Source organism: Ranitomeya imitator, chromosome 4 (assembly GCF_032444005.1).
Source record: "Ranitomeya imitator isolate aRanImi1 chromosome 4, aRanImi1.pri, whole genome shotgun sequence".
Lineage (NCBI taxonomy): Eukaryota > Metazoa > Chordata > Amphibia > Anura > Dendrobatidae > Ranitomeya > Ranitomeya imitator.
The window spans coordinates 543,344,679-543,358,610 of record NC_091285.1 but is presented as its reverse complement, the minus strand read 5'-3'; positions in this window follow the sequence as shown (position 1 = coordinate 543,358,610).

The following is a 13,932-nucleotide window of genomic DNA, read 5'->3' as shown; positions in this document are numbered from 1 at the left end:
ACAGTCGCTCCTCTGTTATTGGGGTTCAGTAACGTCAGCTGATCCCCAGCTGTGTATCCGGCAACGTGTCATGCGACCGCCACGCTAGCACAACTAAAATGTAAGGGGACCTGTCCCCCCCCTAGGCGTTTGTTACTGAAAGAGCCACCATGTGCAGCACTAATACTGCACAAGGGAAAGGTTGCTCTTGAAATTATGCTCCTTGCAAACGCTGAACTACACACTCATGTAATGTGTCCCCTCACACCGTCCAACCGTCCCGGAGGTGGGACTTTCCTTTGTAATGTGACGCAGCACAGCCGTCATTGCTACCCCCTTGGCACCGTGCGCTGCCTCCTTAGCGTTGTTTGATTCCGTCATGGACCCTGCGCTGTTATGTTATCCCTTGGCCATGCACAGTTTGCGCTGCCCGTCCTCTGACATCATTTGTTGTCGTCCTGGCTGCGCCTGTGCGTCCACGCTGCCCGAAATCACACCTCGCAGTGTCGTCTAATGTGATCCCACAGTGGGCCTGGTATCCATGGCCATGCGCAGTGCATATACTAGCCTCTCACTCCCCTTCTTCACGCTTCTTCAGACTAGGCGGCGTCAGCTGATCCCTAATAGCATGCCACGGCCGTGACGCCGCACAGTCTGAAGAAGCAGGAAGGAGGTGAGTGAGAGGCGATGATATGCACTGCGCATGCCCATGGATCCCTGGTCCGCAGTGGGACTACATTAGATGACACTGCAAGGTTGGATCTCGGGCAGCTTGGACGCACAGGCACTGCCAGCCTGACACCTACATGATGTCAGAAGACGGGCACCGCTAACTGTGCATGGCCAAGGGATAACATTACAGCGCGGGCTCCGTGACAGAACCAAACAACGTTGAGGAGGTGGCGCCCGGCACCGAGGGGGTTGGAATGACGGCTGTGCTGTGTCACATTACAAAGGAAAGTCCCACTTCCGGGATGGTTTGACGGTGTGAGGGGACACATTATATGAGTGTGTACTTCAGCGTTTGCAAGGAGCATAATTTTCGGAGCCACCATTTTCCATGTGCAGTATTACTGCTGTACAAGATGGCTCTTTCAGCAACAAATGCCTGGGGGGGGGGTTAAAGGTTCCCTTTCAACTTGCTCCACTGCAGGCTTCGGCCTACACTCTGCTCCTCTTTGATTCCCTGGGTTTCAACACTGTCAGTTGCCACCTGGAAGTGTTGTCTACACAGAAAAAACACTAGGTGATGTGTCAGTGGGGTTCAGCACCGCCAGCTGTTCCCCTGCTGTGTAGTCGGCAACGTGTCCAGCACAAGCCACGCTGCCACAACAGAACAAAAGCTGCCACCAGTGCAGGCTTCGGCCTACACTCTGCTCCTCTCCTCCTCCTGCTGACCCTGGGCTCAAACACTGCTAGTTTTTGCCCGGAAGTGCTAGGTGCACAGAGAAAAACACCAGCCAATGTGTTAGTGGGGTTCAGCAACGCCAGCTATTCCCCTGCTGTGTAGCCGGCAACGTGACCTGCAAACGCCACGCAGGCACATGAACTGAAATTAAAGGGAACCTGGCCCCACCCCCCCAGGTGTTTCTATGTATAACAGCCACCTAGTACAGCAGTACTGCTGCATTTGTACAAGGTGGCTGACTTTTTCTCCTTGCCCACGTGGAACTCAACACGTACAAAATGTGTCTCATTGAGACCATTCCACTGTCCCTGAGGTGTGACTTTCCTTTCTAATGATACGCAGCACCCCCCTTGGTAGCGTTTCCCGTCTTTTGTCATCATGGTTAGCTGGCTGCGCCTGTGCATCCGCCCTGCTAGAAACAACGCCCCTCGTTGTCATATTTATTTTGTCAGCGAGGGTGTGGTTTATGGGCACGAGCAGTGCATATGTTCGCCTGTCTTAACTCATCTCCTTCCGCCTTCTTCAGACTGTGCGGCCTCCTGGGCGTGGTAGGCGATAAGGGATCAGCTGAGGCCGCCCAGTCTGGAGCAGGTGTAAGGACATGTGTAAGCGGCAAACCTATTTACTGCACAAGGCCACGAATCCCAGCCACACAGTGTGATTTTTTGAAAACACACTGTGGGTCTGGGATTCATGTCCATCGCTAACCGCAACGGCCGAAATGAAATGAGGTCAGAAGACAGGAAGCGCTCACAGCGCATGGCCAAGGGATCACAATAGCGCAGACTCCTGTACAGCAAATAACAACGCTCAGGAATCTGCGCCCAGTACCTAGGTGCAAATTTTGACACCTGTGCTGCGTCTCCTTAAAAAGACAAGTCACGCCTCCACAACTGTTTGACAGTATAATGGGCTAAATAGTGTACGTGTTTTAGTCAGCGTGTGCAAGGAGCAAAACAAATAGAGCAACCTTTTACTTGTGCAGCATTAATGCTGCACAAGGTGTGGCTCTTGTACCTTGCAACACCTGAGGGGGGTTAAAGGTAACCTTTGAAATTGGTTCAACTAGGCTTCGGCCTACACTCTGCTCCTCTCCTGCTGACCCTGGGCTCAAACACCGCTAGTTTTTGCCCGGAACTGCTAGCTGCACAGAGAAAAACACCAGTCAATGTGTTAGTGAGGTTCAGCACCGCCAGCTGTTCCCCTGCTGTGTAGTTGGCATCGTGTCCAGCACAAGCCACGCTGGCACAACCGACCAAAAGCTGCCACCAGTGCAGGCTTCGGCCTACACTCTGCTCCTCTCCTCCTCCTGCTGACCCTGGGCTCAAACACCGCCAGTTTCTGCCCGGAAGTGCTAGCTGCACAGAGAAAAACACCAGCCAATGTGTTAGTGGGGTTCAGCACCGCCAGCTGTTCCCCTGCTGTGTAGCTGGCAACGTGTCCTGCAAACGCCACGCAGGCACATGAACTGAAATTGAAGGGAGCCTGCCCCCCACCCCCCAGGTGTTTCTATGTATAACAGCCACCTTGTAAAGCAGTACTGCTGCATTTGTACAAGGTGGCTGACTTTTTCTCCTTGCACACGTGGAACTCAACAAGTACAAAATGTGTCTCATTACAGACCATTACAATGTCCCTGAGGTGTGACTTTCCTTTTTAATGACACGCAGCACCCCCATTGTTAGCGCTGCCCGTCTCCTGACATCATTGGTTGGCTGGCTGTGCCTGTGCGTCCCCCCTGCCCGACACAACGCCCCCCGTTGTCTCATATATTTTGACTGCGAGGGTGTGATTGATGGGCACGAGCAGTGCATATGTTCCCCTATCTTCACTCCCCTCCTTCCGCCTTCTTCTGACTGTGCGGCCTCATGGCCGCGGCATGCGATAAGGGATCAGCTGAGGCCGCCCAGTCTGAAGCAGGTGTAAGGACATGTGTGAGCGGCGAACATATTTACTGCACAAGGCCACGAATCCCAGCACCGCAGTGTGACTTTAGGAAAAGCCACTGTGGGTCTGGGATTTATGGCCATCGTTAACCGCAACGGCCAACATGAAATGAGGTCATGAGACGGCCTGCACTAACAGGGTATTGCCAAGGGATAACACAAGAGCGCAGTTTCCTGTACTGCAAATAACAACGGTAAGGAATCTGCGCACCGCACCTAGGTGTAAATTTGTACACCTGTGCTGCGTCTCCTTAAAAAGACTAGTAGTCACGCCTCCACTACTGTTTGACAGTATAATGGGCTAAATAGTGTACGTGTTTAATTCAGCGTGTGCAAGGAGCAAAATTAAATAGAGCAACCTTTGACTTGTGCATCATTAATGCTGTTCAAGGTGTGGCTCTTGTACCTTGCAACACCTGAGGGGGGGGTTAAAGGTAACCTTTGAAATTGGTTCAACTAGGCTTCGGCCTACACTCTGCTCCTCTACTCCTCCTGCTGACCCTGGGCTCAAACAACGCCAGTTTCTGCCCGGACATGCTAGCTGCACAGAGAAAAACACCAGCCAATGTGTTAGTGGGGTTCAGCACCGCCAGCTGTTCCCCTGCTGTGTAGCTGGCAACGTGTCCTGCAAACACCACGCAGGCACATGAACTGAAATTGAAGGGAGCCTGCCCCCCACCCCCAGGTGTTTCTATCTATAACAGCCACCTTGTACAGCAGTACTGCTGCATTTGTACAAGGTGGCTGACTTTTTCTCCTTGCCCACGTGGAACTCAACACGTACAAAATGTGTCTCATTGAGACCATTCCACTGTCCCTGAGGTGTGACTTTCCTTTCTAATGATACGCAGCACCCCCCTTGGTAGCGCTTCCCGTCTTCTGACATCATTGGTTGGCTTGTTGCGCCTGTGCGTCCGCCCTGCCTGAAACAATGCTCCTCGTTGTCTTATTTTGACTGCGAGGGTGTGATTGATGGGCACGAGCAGTGCATATCTTCACCTGTCTTAACTCATCTCCTTCCGCCTTCTTCAGACTGTGCAGCCTCATGGCCGCGGCATGCGAGAAGGGATCAGCAGAGGCCGCCCAGTCTGAAGCAGGTGTAAGGACGTGTGTGAGCGGCCAAAATATTTACTGCTCAAGGCCACGAATCACAGCACCGCAGTGTGACTTTATGAAAAGGCACTGTGGGTCTGGGATTTATGGCCATCGTTAACCGCACCGGCCAACATGAAATGAGGTCATAAGACGGGCAGCTCTAACAGGGCATTGCCAAGGGATAACACAAGAGCGCAGACTCCTGTACAGCAAATAACAACGCTCAGGAAGCTGCGCCAAGCACCAAGGCGTTATTTGGGACACCTGTGCTGCGTCTCCTTAAAAAGCCAAGTCACGCATCCACTACAGTTTGACTGTAGAATGGGCTAAATTGTGTACGTCTTTCATTCAGCGTGTGCAAGTAGACAAATTAATAGAGCAACCTTTCACTTGTGCAGCATTAATACTGCACAAGGTGTGTCTCTTGTACTTTGTAACACCTGAGGGGGGGGTTAAAGGTTTCCTTTGAAATTGGTTCAAATAGGCTTCGGCCTACACTCTGCTCCTCTCCTCCTCCTCCTGCTTCAACACGGGCTCTAACATCGCTAGTTTTTGACCGCAAGTGCTAGCTGCACAGAGAAAAACACACGCCATTGTGTTAGTGGGGTTCAGCAACGCCAGCTGTTCCCCCACTGTGTAGCCGGCAAAGTGTCCTGCAAACGCAACGCAGACACAAAGCTGCCTCCAGTGCAGGCTTCGGCCTACACTCTGCTCCCCCTGCTTACCCTTAGCTCCAACACCGCTAGTTGGGGCTCTAGGAAGACAATCTTTAATAGGCAACGCATCTGGGTTCCAGCACCGCCAGCTGGTTCTCGGCAGTGTTCTTGACACAGGTACTCCCTCGTGCCAAGCCTGGTTTCAGCACCGCCAGCTGTTTCCGGGTTGTGTCAAGCTCACTGAGACGCCTATGCTTGCCCCATCGTGGTGCGGTCGGGTTAGCCAACTCCAGGGTGCCTCCAGTTTAGGAGCTTCCTATGTGGGCTGCGTGAACTGGCAGTCAAGGCTGGTTCTGTAGTGCCAGTAGGCCCAGCTCCCCCTGTAGGACTGTTGGGGTTCGGTAACTGCAGCTGCCTCGCGGCCTAGCTGTTCTCTCCTCTCCTGTGGGCCTTCGGGTCCACCACCTGGTTCCAGCACCGTCAGCTGGTTCCGGGCCGAGCCTTTGGCTTAGGTGCCTCCTCCTGGGTATCCGAGTTCCGCCAAAGTCAGGCGGTCCTTGGTAGTGCTTTTAAGCGCGGGCACCTACAGCTTAGTAACCGGGTTCCAGCACCGCCAGCTGGTCCTCGGTCGTGCCATTGGCTCTTGCACACTGGGGCAACGCATCTGGGTTCCAGCACCGCCAGCTGGTTCTCGGCAGTGTTCTTGACACAGGTACTCCCTCGTGCCAAGCCTGGTTTCAGCACCGCCAGCTGTTTCCGGGTTGTGTCAAGCTCACTGAGACGCCTATGCTTGCCCCGTCGTGGTGCGGTGGGGTTAGCCAACTCCAGGGTGCCTCCAGTTTAGGAGCTTCCTATGTGGGCTGCGTGAACTGGTAGTCAAGGCTGGTTCTGTAGTGCCAGTAGGCCCAGCTCCCCCTGTAGGACTGTTGGGGTTCGGTAACTGCAGCTGCCTCGCGGCCTAGCTGTTCTCTCCTCTCCTGTGGACCTTCAGGTCCACCACCTGGTTCCAGCACCGTCAGCTGGTTCTCGGCAGTGTCTTTTGCTCTTGTACCTTCTGCTCCCCATCCTGGTTCCAGTACCGTCAGCTGGTTCCGGGCAGAGCCTTTGGCTTAGGTGCCTCCTTCTGGGTATCCAATTTCCACCAACGTCAGGTGGTCCTTGGTAGTGCTTTCGGGCACGGGTACCTCCTGCTTAGTAACCGGGTTCCAGTAACGTCAGCTGGTCCTCGGTAGTTCCATTGGCTCTTGGACCTTCGGCTACCCATCCGGGTTCCAGTACCGTCAGCTGGTTCTCGGCAGTGTCTTTTGCTTTTGTACCTTCTGCTCCCCATCCTGGTTCCAGTACCGTCAGCTGGTTCCGGGCAGAGCCTTTGGCTTAGGTGCCTCCTTCTGGGTATCCGAGTTCCGCCAACGTCAGGCGGTCCTTGGTAGTGCTTTTTAGCACGGGTACCTCCTGCTTAGTAACCGGGTTCCAGTAACGTCAGCTGGTCCTCGGTAGTTCCATAGGCTCTTAAACCTTCGGGTAGCCATCCGAGTTCCAGTTCCATCAGCTGGTTCTTGGCATTTTCTCAGCCTTCTTGTACCTTCTGCTACATTTCCAAGTTGAAGACCCTAAAGTGGACGACCCGGAAGACCACCCCGATGACGACGACGACGGCGGAGACGACGACGGCTGAGACGACGACGGCTGAGACGACGACGGCTGAGACGACGACGGCTGAGACGACGACGGCTGAGACGACGACGGCGGAGATGACGACACTGGAGACGACGACCCTGGAGATGACGACATGGAAGACCGAGAAGCAGAAGAACAAGAGGCTGCAGAACAAAGAGCAGAAGAACATTAAGCATAAGACTTAATATCAGAGCAAAAGATATTATCTAAATTATATGCAGAAGAAGACTAAGCAGTGTATGGGGGTGAGTCCGTTCCTCCTCGTGGTGCCCCTGGATAAAGCCTGATGCTGCATGCCAAACTGAACGCGGACAAATGTAACTTTTGTGACTGGCAGAACGGAAGGTGTAATCTTCCAACTTTTATAGATAACAACTACGGGAATGCCTGTCAAAAATGAGAATATGATGAAGAAGTAGAATAGGAAGAATAATAACAGTGGAATAAAAAGAATATGTAGAATAGGAAGAATAATAATAGTTGAATAAAATGAATATGAAGAATGTAATAAAAAAAAAAAATAGGTAGAAGATGAAGAAGAAGATGAATAAGGTGAAGAAGAAGTTGATGTCAAAGATGCTGATGATGATGAAGATGGAAGTGTGGGAAAAGTAAAAAAAAAAAAGAAAAAAAAAGAAGGGGAAGGGCGTGGAATAGTGAAACATCAATATCTGACAAAATAAAAAAAAATTTACATACTCAATATCTTTTTCACTCCGAACGTCTTAAAAAAAAAAAAAAACATGCTATTCTATTTGATTGGGCTAAACCTCATTGCCTTTAATGTCTCCGCCACCTCCCACAATACATCCTACATTATTCTTAGTTGTTTTCCTTGATGTAGAATGAACCTACAAGGAAAGAAAGGGTTTATTTTAATTCCGATATTTTGGTCCCATTGACTTGCATTGGGATCGGGTATCGGTATCGGCGATATCCGATATTTTTTGAATATCGGCCGATCCCAACCGATACCGATACTTTCCGATATCGGAAGGTATCGCTCAACACTACTCACCACACATCTAGATAAGTTCCTTGGGGGGTCTAGTTTCCGAAATGGCGTCACTTGTGGGGGAGCTCCAATGTTTAGGCACACAGGGGCTCTCCAAACGCGACATGGTGTCCGCTAACGATGGAGATAATTTTTAATTCAAAAAGTCAAATGGCGCTCCTTCCCTTCCGAGCCTTACCATGTGCCCAAACAGTGGTTTACCCCCACATGTGAGGTATCAGTGTACTCAGGAGAAATTGCCCAACAAATTTTAGGATCCATTTTATCCTGTTGCCCATGTGAAAATGAAAAAAATGAGGCTAAAAAATTTTTTTGTGAAAAAAAAGTACTTTTTCATTTTTACGGATCATTTTGTGAAGCAACTGGGGGTTCAAAGTGCTCACTATGCATCTAGATAAGTACCTTGGGGTGTCTAGTTTCCAAAATGGGGTCACTTGTGGGGGAGCTCCAATTTTTAGGCACACGGGGGCTCTCCAAACGTGACATGGTGTCCGCTAAAGAGTGGAGCCAATTTTTCATTCAAAAAGTCAAATGGCGCTCCTTCCCTTCCAAGCCCTGCCGTGCGCCCAAACAGTGGTTTACCCCTACATATGAGGTATCAGCGTACTCAGGACAAATTGAACAAAAACTTTCGTGGTTCAGTTTCTCCTTTTACCATTGTGAAATCAAAAAAATTGTTGCTAAAATATAATTTTTGTGACTAAAAAGTTAAATGTTCATTTTTTCCTTCCATGTTGCTTCTGCTGCTGTGAAGCACCTGAAGGGTTAATAAACTTCTTGAATGTAGTTTTGTGCACCTTGAGGGGTGCAGTTTTTAGAATGGTGTCACTTTTGGGTATTTTCAGCCATATAGACCCCGTAAACTGACTTCAAATGTGAGGTGGTCCATAAAAAAAATGGTTTTGTAAATTTCGTTGTAAAAATGAGAAATCGCTGGTCAAATTTTAACCCTTATAACTTCCTAGCAAAAATAAATTTTGTTTCCAAAATTGTGCTGATGTAAAGTATACATGTGGGAAATGTTATTTATTAACTATTTTGTGTCACATAACTCTCTGGTTTAACAGAATAAAAATTCAAATTGTGAAAATTGCGAAATTTTCAAAATTTTCGCCAAATTTCCGTTTTTATCACAAATAAACGCATAATTTATTGACCTAAATTTACCACTAACATGAAGCCCAATATGTCACGAAAAAAAACTATCTCAGAACCGCTAGGATCCGTTGAAGCGTTCTTGAGTTATTACCTCCATAAAGGGACACTGGTCAGAATTGTAAAAAACGGCCAGGTCATTAAGGTCAAAATAGGCTGGGTCATGAAGGGGTTAAGAGAGATGGCACACTCAGGACTGGCAGACAAGCAGAAAGTTAAATATTAATCTCCCATGTTTTTTTTTTATTTTTTCTGGGAGAATTTAGATACCAAATTTTTTTAACAAAACAACTAGGCTTTCTAGGGCCCACTATTTAAGAGAGATGGCACACTCAGGACTGGCAGACAAGCAGAAAGGCCAATATTAATCTCCCACAGGTTTTTTTTTATTTTTTCAGGGAGAATTTAGATACCAAATTTAAAAAAAAACAAAAAACTAGGCTTTCTAGGGCCCACTATTTAAGAGAGATGGCACAATCAGGACTGGCAGACAAGCAGAAAGGCCAATATTAATCTCCCACAGGTTTTTTTTTATTTTTTCAGGGAGAATTTAGATACCAAATTAAAAAAAAAAACTAGGCTTTCTATGGCCCACTATTTAAGAGAGATGGCACAATCAGGACTGGCAGACAAGCAGAAAGGCCAATCTTAATCTCCCACAACTTATTTTTTTAGGGAGAATTAAAAAAAAAAAAGGGACTGTCCTACAATTACTATCTCCCTGCAGTAATCTCAGCCAGGTATGGCAGGCAGCAATAAGAAGGAGTGGACTGCTGCACAAATTACATCAAAAGTGTGGACAAACAAAAAAGATAGCTGTGCAGAAAGAAAGGAACAACAGTATTTGTGCTTTGAAAAAAGCAGTTGGTTTGCACAGCGGCGTACACACAGCAATGCAGCTATCAGGGAGCCTTCTAGGGCAGCCCAATGAGCTACAGCGCTGAGGAAAAAAAAAATGTAGCTTCCACTGTCCCTGCAAACAAAAGGTGGTGTTGGACAGTGGAAATCGCTACAGCACAAGCGGTTTGGTGGTTAATGGACCCTGCCTAACGCTATCCCTGCTTCTGACGAAGCAGCAGCAACCTCTCCCTATGCTCAGATCAGCAGCAGTAAGATGGCGGTCGGCGGGAACGCCTCTTTATAGCCCCTGTGACGCCGCAGACAGCAAGCCAATCACTGCAATGCCCTTCTCTAAGATGGTGGGGACCAGGACCTATGTCATCACGCTGCCCACACTCTGCGTCCACCTTCATTGGCTGAGAAATGGCGCTTTTCGCGTCATTGAAACGCGAATTTGGGGTGAAAGTCGCGTACCGCATGGCCGACCCCACACAGGGATCGGGTCGGGTTTCGTGAAACCCGACTGTGCCAAAAGTCGGCGACTTTTGAAAATGAACGATCCGTTTCGCTCAGCCCTAATCATGAGTCATCAAAAAGACTCTTAAATGCTGAATTGGAAAAAAACAAAAGAGTTGAGCCCTGTTTCATCAAGACTAGGATTGTTTCTACTGGTCTGAATGAGGAGATATGTTGCAGTGTAACGTGTCTGCAGTGTAGCCCGCCTGATTCATTAACTCTTTTATCTCCCAAATCTGATTACACCTTCTTGACCAGGCCAAATTTTACAATTCTGACCAGTGACAATTTATGAGAAAATAACTCTGGAACGCTTCAATGTATCTCACAAATTCTGAGAATGTTTTTTTTGTGGCATATTGAAGTACATGATAGTGGTAGCATTTCTTCTATATGACTTGCATTTATTTGTGAAAAAAATAGAAATTTGGCGAAAATTATGAAAAGTTTGGAATTTTCAAACCTTTCATTTTTATACCCTTAAATCAGAGAGTTATGTAACACAAAATAGTTAATAAATAACATTTCCCACATGTCTACTATGCCTTAGCACAATTTTGGAAACACACTTTTTTTGTTAAGAATTTATAAGGGTTAATAGTTGATCAGAGGTTTCTAATTTTTTTCAACAAAATTTACAAATCCATTTGTTTTAGGGACTAAATCGCATTTCAAGTGACTTTGATGGGTCTATATGACAGAAAATACCTAGAAGTGACACCACATTTAAAAACTGCACCCCTCAAGGTACTCAGAACTATATTTAATATGTTAATTAACCTTTCAGGTGCTTCACAGGAATTTTTGGAATGTCAAAGGAAAACATGAACCTTTTTTCACAAAAATTTCTCTTTAGACCCATATGTTTCTTTTTCTAAAGGACAACAGGAAAAAGTGGACCACAAAATTTGTTTCACAATTTCTCCTGAGCAGATTGATACCCCATATGCAGGGGAAAACTACTGTTTGGGCACATGGCAAGGCTTGGAAGGAAAGGAGTGCCATTTGAATCTTGGAATGCAAAATTTGCTGGAATAATTAGCAGATGCCATGTTGCATTTGGAGAACACCAAATGTGCCTAAACAGTGAAAACTCCCCACAAGTGACACCATTTCGGAAACAAGACCCCTCAATGAACTTACCTAGATGTGTGATGAGAACTTTTAACCCCCAAGTACTTCTCAGGAGTTTATAAAGTAGAGTCGTGAAAATACAAAAAATTATTTTTCCCCCAAAAATAATATTTTAGCCTCAACTTTTTATTTCACAAGGATAACAGGAGAAAATGCACCATGCAATTTGTTGTGCAATTTCACCTGAGTACGCTGATAGCCAATATGTGGAGGACAACTACTTGGGCGCACAGCAGGGCTTGGAAGGGAAGAAGCATTATTTAACTTTTTGAAAGCAAAATTTGCTGGAATAATTAGCGGATGCCATGTCGTGTTTGGAGAACCCCTGATTTGCCTATACAGTGGAAACCACCCAAAAGTGACAACATTTTGGTAACTAGCCCCTTCAGGGAACCTATCTAGATATGTGTTGAACACATTCAACTCCCTGGTTCTTGACAGGAGTTTGCAACTCTGAAAATAAAAAAAATTCCCACAAAAATGTTATTTTGGCCCTATTTTTTATTTTCACAAGGGTAACAGGAGCAAGTGCACCATTTAAATTGTTATGTAATTTCTCATGAGTATGCCGATACCCTATATGTAGGAGAAAACTACTGTTTGCATGCATGGCAGAGCTTGGAATAGAAGGAGCGCCATTTGACTATTTGAACTCAAAATTTGCTAGAATCATTGGTGAACACCAAGTGTCGTTTGGATAACCCGTGATGTGCCTAAACAGTGAAAAAACCCTATAAGTGATCCCATTTTGGAATCTAGACTACTCATGGAATGTATTTAGATATGTGGTCAGCACTTTGAACCCCTAGGTACTTCACAGACGTTTATAATGCGGAGCTGTGAAAATAAAAAAATAAAAAATCACATTTTCCCACAAAAAAAAAAATATATTTAGCCCCAATTTTTTTAGTTTCACAACGGTAACAGGGAAAAATGCCCCATTCATATTGTTGTTAAATTTTTCCTGAGTACACCAATACCCCATATGTGTGGGAAAACTACTGTTTGGGTGCACAGCAGGGTTCAGGAAGGAAGAAGTGACGTTTTGGAATGTGATCTCATTTTGGAAACTAGACCACTCAAGGAATGTATATAGGTGTGTGGTTAGCATCTTGAACCCCCAGGTACTTCACAGAAGTTTACAATGTTGATCTGTGAAAATGAAAAACAAATTCCCACAAAACTATTGTTTTAGCCCCAAATGTCCTCATTTATACAAGGATAGCAAGAGATAATGGACCCCCAAATTTATTGTGCCATTTGTCCTGAGTACAATAATACCCCTTATGTGGTCAAAAGCTACTTTTCAGGCACAGTGAAAAGTTTAGAAGGAAAGAAGCGCCATGTTGGAGTTCAAATTTTGCTGAAATGGTTAGAGGATGCCATATCACATTGGCAGAGCCTTTGAGGCACCAGTGAGCAGAAAACTCTCATATACGACCTCATTTCACAATCTACATTACCCAGTGAACTCATCTAGGGGTGCAGTGATCACACTGACACCACATGTGCCTCACAGATTTTTATACTATTTAAATATTGTTTTAGCCCCAAGTTTTTAATTTTTCTAAGGTCCACAGAAGTATATGGACCTTAGTTTGTTGTAAAAAATTCTCCTGAGTGCACTATTACCACATGTAAATAGTAAATAATTTTCAGGCACAGTGCAAAGCTCAGAAGGGAAGGAGCACCAAATTATAGTGCAGATTTTACTGTTAGGCCGCGTCACACTTGCAAGTTTTACGGACGTAAGAGCGCAGAAACTACGTCCGTAAAACTCGCAAAAAATACGGCCCAATTATTCTTTATGCCCCTGCTCCTATCTGCCGTATTTTACTGATCAGTATTATACGGCTTTCTACGGCCGTAGAAAATCGCAGCATGCTGCGTTTGTCACCGTATTGCGCAAATAAAACGCCAATGAAAGTCTGTGGAAGCCCCAAAAATACGGATTACACACGGACCAGCAGTGTGACTTGCGAGGAATATGCAGCGCTGTTAGAGAGAAAAGCCGGTAATTCAGTGCGGTGTACAGTAAAATCACACTGATAGCTTACATTAGAAGAGGTAGAATAAATGTGGACACATAGAATAGGTATATATATATATATATATATATATATATATATATATATATATATATATATATATCAGGGAGACACATATATGTATATATATTCTTACTTCATACAGCCGCGATATAGCAGAAAGCTGGTAATTCAATTACCGGCTTTTGCTTTCTCCTTCCTAAACCCGACATGATATGAGACATGGTTTACATACAGTAAACCATCTCATATCACCATTTTTTTTTGCATAATCCACACTACTAATGTTAGTAGTGTGCATCTGCAAAATTTGGCCGTTCTAGCTATTAAAATAAAGGGTTAAATGGCGGAAAAAATTGGCGTGGGCTCCCGCGCAATTTTCTCCGCCACAGTAGTAAAGCCAGTGACTGAGGGCAGATACAGTGGGGCAAAAAAGTATTTAGTCAGTCAGCAATAGTGCAAG